The 6,241-nt window shown below is 35.6% G+C and overlaps 1 long non-coding RNA gene across 1 annotated transcript; it reads right to left on the bottom strand.

Moving 5' to 3' along the window:
- Positions 1–561: 561 nt before the first annotated feature.
- LOC145504286 (uncharacterized) lies at positions 562–6,241 on the bottom strand. Its single transcript, XR_014052152.1, has 2 exons — positions 6,131–6,241; positions 562–1,788 (listed from the first exon to the last, which is right to left on the bottom strand). It is a non-coding gene; the product is annotated as an uncharacterized LOC145504286 (long non-coding RNA).

Genomic DNA, 6,241 nt, shown 5'->3' with positions numbered 1-6,241 from the left:
TATAGACCTAGCTACCGCTTAAAACTGGATATTTGAATACATTTGAAGTCTCTGCAGAAACATAAAATAACCAAAGTATATGGTCACCAAATAATAGGAATAACTTTAAAAAAAAAAACTTTATCAGGCTTTCCCTGCTGGCCAGAATTAACGTTTAAAATAATAGATGAAAAAATAATAATAAATCATTTAAACCAATTCTAAAATAATAAAAATTAATAAAGTTAGTAAGAGTTAGTCCTATTCTACAAATCTTCAGATTAAAAACCGAATATAATTTAACAGTAAAGCACGTGTAAAAGGTAAGAACCTCATCATCTGCATCTTTCCAATACAAGACATATAATGATGTTTTCCTTTATCCAGATAATTTTGCACAGTAGAAAGAGGTAGGTGTGTAAAGGCATTTCTGGCGCCTAAATTAACTTTGCTACCTCCACAATCCAAAAAGCGTTTTATTTGGACTCTCCATTTATTTGCATCATACGTAAGAAATTTTTTAAAAAGCATCTTCAACTAATGTAAAACACACAAAAAAAGTGCTCTTTACGATTAATATAATTTTTCAATTTTCTTAATTCTTGTACATTTTAATGATTAACAAAACTTGGTCATAAATGCTAACTTAATTGTCATCACAAATATGTGTAATCTTATCTAATAACTTCCAAATTATCCTAGTAACTATAGCACTGAAAAATTCAGTAGATTTCTTTCAAGGGATGAAGTGGAGAGCAGCAGTGGGCAAGTTTACAGGATAAGATCTATACTGTATTGCAAAAAAAAAAGAAAACAATGTTATTAGAGTTCTTATGTATGAATTTATATTTGATGCTTATGTTTCAGTACCTGTACAGTAGGTGTATATGGAATTTTTCTTTTTTAACTATTAGTCAAAGGAAAAAAAATTAGAGAAGTATATAATGAAAGGAAAAGAAGTGGTAAATATGACCACCTATTTACGAACAAGATAAAGAAAAGCTATGATAAATGGAATTCAAGAATTCCAATCAAATGCAAAAAAAATGTGTTGATCACATGTACCATATACAAAAAGTCCTCATAATTAAAAAGAGACCAAAGCACCAGTTGGAAAGGACAAAGACTGTAAGCAAATATTCACAAATAGGACAAGCTTATAAAAATATGTCTAACCTAATGACAAATCAAGAAGTAAGTACATGTTAATCCAATGAAATGTGTTTTGACTGTCAGATTGGCAAAGATAAAAAATGAGAGGAAATATTTATCATTGGCAAACATTTGCTGAAACACACACTCTCATATTCTTTAAGCAGGAATGTAAATTTGTGCTGCAACTGTAGAGGATAATTTGGCAACACATACTAAAATTCAAAATACACATAATCTGACCCAGAAATTCAATTCTAGGATTTAATCCTAAGGAAATATCAAAGTAACATGAAAATTTAAAACAATGCAAATGTCCCCAAAGAGTAGAATTACCCATTAAATGTAATACTCCGTAGCCATTAAGTAAAGGTACTTGTGTTATTTTACCTAAAATGTTCAGCAAAAATTTAAACTACAGAATAATATACACCTACAGGCTGGCTTTAAACAACAGACATGTGAAAAAGTTGAAAGACTGCATACTAAGAAAGTTATCGTTAGTTATCTTCCTCTTGTATTTTCCATTAATATATTTCCATAGTGTTTTAAGTTTTTATAAGCACGTACTATGCTGTAACTTCCCTGGTGGCTCAGATGGTAAAGCATCCTGCAATGCAGGAGACCTGGGTTCGATCCCTGGGTCAGGAAGATCCCCTGGAGAAAGAAATGGCAACCCACTCCAGTATTCTTGTCTGGAAAATCCCATGGACAGAGGAGCCTGGCGGGCTATAGTCCATGGGGTCACAAAGAGTTGGATACGACTGAGCCACAAGTACACAAAACATGCTGTAACCAGAAAAATACATACTTTAAAATAAAATTCAATGTGTACACTTAAAACAAACAAAATATGTCAATAATAATTTAGTAACTAAGCAAAGTGACTCTTATAGGAGTCTATTGTAATGCACTTGTCAGTTATCAACCATGGACTGCCTGTATTTTCATGTTTCTGTTCCAAATGGAAAGGAAAGAATCTAGAAACCATTAAAATGGTGAGACTGGGAAAGAAGCCAGTTCTCTAATGACTGTGTTATTGACCAAGCAATGCAGTGAGCTGATGTGGGAAAAGATTTGCTTTTACAGCCTAAGGAAGATTAAAGTTCCATACTCTGCAAAAGAGCAGAGTCAACATTTGGGCTTTGACTTGATTTGCGGGCCCCAGCAGATCTCAGAAGGACATATGTAATGAAGATGGAAATCTCCAAAATATGTGTGTGAATTGTTGGAATGGAATTTTTGGATCACCCGGCATTTCATTTAGGGAGACTTTTACCTCATTTTAGTATTCCTTTGTTTTAAGAAGAAACAAAGTAAATCTGTTCATGTTACTTCCCTACTTACAAATCTATTACCGGTAACCATTGTTCAAAGGATAATGCCCAAACTCTTCCTTATCAAGGCAAACAGGCGCTTAACATTGTGGTCCCAACCTACCTTAACTGGCCTTATCTAGCATCTCAGTTCATCCAATTCCACACCCAACCTACACACACACACAACTTAGTGAAAAGTTTGATAAGGACACAGTGGAAACATAGTGTGGACTTCATATTCTCTGTGGAGCATTCCCTGAGTCTGTGTGGTATTTATCTCACTTTATTTTATTTATTTACATGCTTATTCTATGCTCTAAATAGTAAATAACTTATTGTTCTCTGCCCTAAATAGTAAATAACTTATTCAAGTAAAGTGTAAGGAAAATGGAATCCAATACCAACTTTAAAGATTTACAAACCAACCATTTCACAGGAAGCATAATGAAATTCAAATGGCACAAGAAACAAAAAATAAATGTATCATGATAAAATTACATCCAGAGCAAAATACGACTATGAGTATTTATCCTAGGCAAGTCTACAGACCTCAACCCTAAGCTGGCGGTGGCGGGGGACAGCCCACACTTCCCACACTTCTCTTCCCTAAGAGAGCATGGGCAGGGGGGTTTGCTATGTCCAGGTGAACTTGTAAGGAAAAGGAAACCCTCTACCTGTGTAAAGCCAAGTATAGAGCTCACAGACCTGTTGGAAAGAAGAGGCCTTACTGGAAAATGCTTTTGGAAGGATCAAAGTCTACTGCTCAGGGAAAAGCTCAGTGGGAACCATTAGATCACTGAACAAAGGGAGTCACGCTCATCTTGGTCTCCTGGGAGCTTATGTCTGGGTGAGAAAGGCAAGCTGAATCTCTGGGTACTGAAGCACACAGTAAATGGTTGCTGCGAGGGAGGGAATGGTTGTCATACGTGATAATAATCCTTCAGAGAATATGCTTTTCTCCCTTTGGTAATAACCATTTGTTTCTTTTTCCTCTTTTTCTCCACTCTCTCAAACAGAACCTGGGCTACAAATACTGACCCCCAAGCACATTTAAAAGGAGCTGGTTGGTAGTAAGAATTTGGAAAATAAAACAGCCGAGCTAGAAAACAGAGCCTGCACACATGAGTTTACTTCTTAAGATTGGTTTTTCCCAAGAAAAGCATTACTATTCATTTAAGAAGTCAGATAACATATATTTTGTGTCTTCTCTGCACCATGCATCATACTAGACACTGGGGATAAAATAAGATACAGTCCATCCCCTTGAGGATGTTACGGATGTTACAGATGTTAAAACAAAGAAGTGCATTAAACTGGGACTTTCCTGGCGGTCCAGTGGTTAAGACTCCGCCCTTCCACTGCAGGGGGCATGTTCCATCCCAGGGCCAGAACTAAGATCCCACATGCCTAGCAGTATGGCCAAACACAAAGAGCAAAAGAAAAGAAGTGTATTAAACTATTAGAGGTGGCAACAATGAAAGCTTATAAAGGTAGAGGCCGAGCACCAAGAAAGACTGATCAATTCAACCTGGGAGACTCAGAAAAGGCTCCCCTAAAGGAATGACTCTTAAGATGAGTCTAGAGAAAGAAGCAGACTGCCTGGGTGGCATGGAGGGAGGAAGGCTTGGAATCCAAACAAAGGAATTTGTATGAGAAGCAAAATTTGCATGGCTCATTCAGAGATGTGGGGCCCTGCTCTGAAGGGCCAAGTCAGATGGTGGAGGATCTTAGAAGCCTTATTGAGAATCTGACCTTTATCTTAAAGGCAATAAAGAATCATTAAATAGTTTCAGGCAAGGAAATAACAGGATCAAATTTGAATTTTAAAAAGATTTTGCTGGTGGCAAAGTAAAGGATACAATAGAGAACACAGGCAGGATAAAATAGAGAGGCAGGATAAAAGAGAGGAGAATCAGAAAAATGCAAAAGAGCAAAGGTACATGTAAGAAATGTTACTTCATCATCCTAGCTGGGGTAGGGGTGGGGAATATACTGACAAAGATTAAATTTTAATCTATTGTTTTAATATCAAAATGTTTGTATTGTACACATCTTACCAGCCCTGAAACTCCAATCATACTTTCCTGATAAATCCAGAAGCATATAGGTTGTTTTATAGCTCTACAGGAGCGTTAATGCTAACTGTGCACTGGCATCTAAAGAAGACCTTCTAGTTCAGGGCAAACTGTTAAGTTTCATGGAAATAGGTAGAGGAACCATTCACTAGAAAACTAACCTGACATTTACCTGGGCTTCCTTAGAGCTAGAAAGAATCTCCTAGGATGAACAGTGATGCAATCTATTCAGACAAATTTCCCACATCCTTCTGAAGAAAATATGGTAACACAAGGTCATACTGATGGGATTGAAGATTGGTCTCCTCAAGTATCTGTCACTCAGTAAATTAGTCAAAATGTTTATTATAAACAAAATATTTTAGATATAAACTTAGAAAGCATATGTAAGATTATATATATTATGTGTATGTATATAAATAATATATGCATATATATAATTTACCAATATTTATTTAATTCCAATTGGGTTTCATGGGAAGTGAAAAATGAAACATAATCCCTGCCCTTGTGGAATTTACACTTGAAAAAATAAAGGTTTATATATATATATCCTATTTTCTGAATATAAAATATCATGTCATAAAAAGTAAATTTGAAAATGTATTTCATAGCATACTTTCTCTCTCTCTTCTTCTTTGACCCAGTTTGTGGTAATTTCAGTTCCCTGAACAGGGATGGAACCGCAGTTCTTGCAGTGAGAGCTCAGAGTCCTAAACACTGGACTGCCAGGAAATTGCAGCATACTTTTGTTTTGATTGTATAAAGCACTCAAATATTTCAGAAGTTACTTTCACCCTGTGTCTACATTTCTTTTTAAATGGTTTAGACTCATTTTTAACATTATTAATTCAAGGTGACAATTTGGGTAATATAGAAAATATTTTAGATGGAAATTTTAAATTATTGCAACTACTATTTTTTTAATGACAAACTTTACATCCTATTGTTTCCTTCCTTTCCTTCACCCATCACAGGCAATTCATCAGGAAGTCTGCATCTTTATCTCCTAAATACCTTCAATACCATCCACTTTTCTCTATCTTCATCGATACTACTCTAATCCAGGTTATCATTATCTCTTCATGGATTACTACATTATCTTAACTAGTTTTGCTAATACTCTTGTCCCCCTTTCACCTAATCTCCATCAGTAGTGAGTGAATTTTTTAAAAAGTAATTCAGATGATGTCACTCACCTACATATTATCAATCAGTGTTTGGCGACTCATAAGCAACTACTAATAAGCAGCTCTCCAGAAGTTCTTCATCATGACAGTGATCTGTCATGATGGAATAACTGTTGCATCTTTTTATCTACTTAATTTTTCCATGGATGCAAAACACCCTCCTCCCCAGCCCTTGCATCTTGAGTATTATTCTGTCTCGCTTCAATTCCTGTCTCATTATTCTACATTAAATGAAGTCTGAAAATGATTCATCTACACAGGATCTCAAAGGTCCTAACCTCCATTAGTTTTGTTTTTATCTGTATAACTCAATGAACAACTTCACAGAAACCCAATATATAAAGTGATATGAGCTCTATTTTATTGGAATAAATGTGTATCTATATTTCTTGTAAAGATACTTGGTAAGACTTACCTAAGATAGTAACTTGGAGCTGGTTATGTGCTTGACTCTACTTGGTGGACAAGCATGGTGGTGCTGATGGGAGCTTACGGCAAGTTCTGATGGGAAGTTCTCTTCTGATGG

This window comes from Giraffa tippelskirchi, chromosome 1, assembly GCF_054371585.1.
Source record: "Giraffa tippelskirchi isolate mGirTip1 chromosome 1, T2T-mGirTip1v1.2.pri, whole genome shotgun sequence".
NCBI lineage: Eukaryota > Metazoa > Chordata > Mammalia > Artiodactyla > Giraffidae > Giraffa > Giraffa tippelskirchi.
Note: the sequence above shows the minus strand (reverse complement) of the source record. Positions and strands in the feature narration are given on the sequence as shown.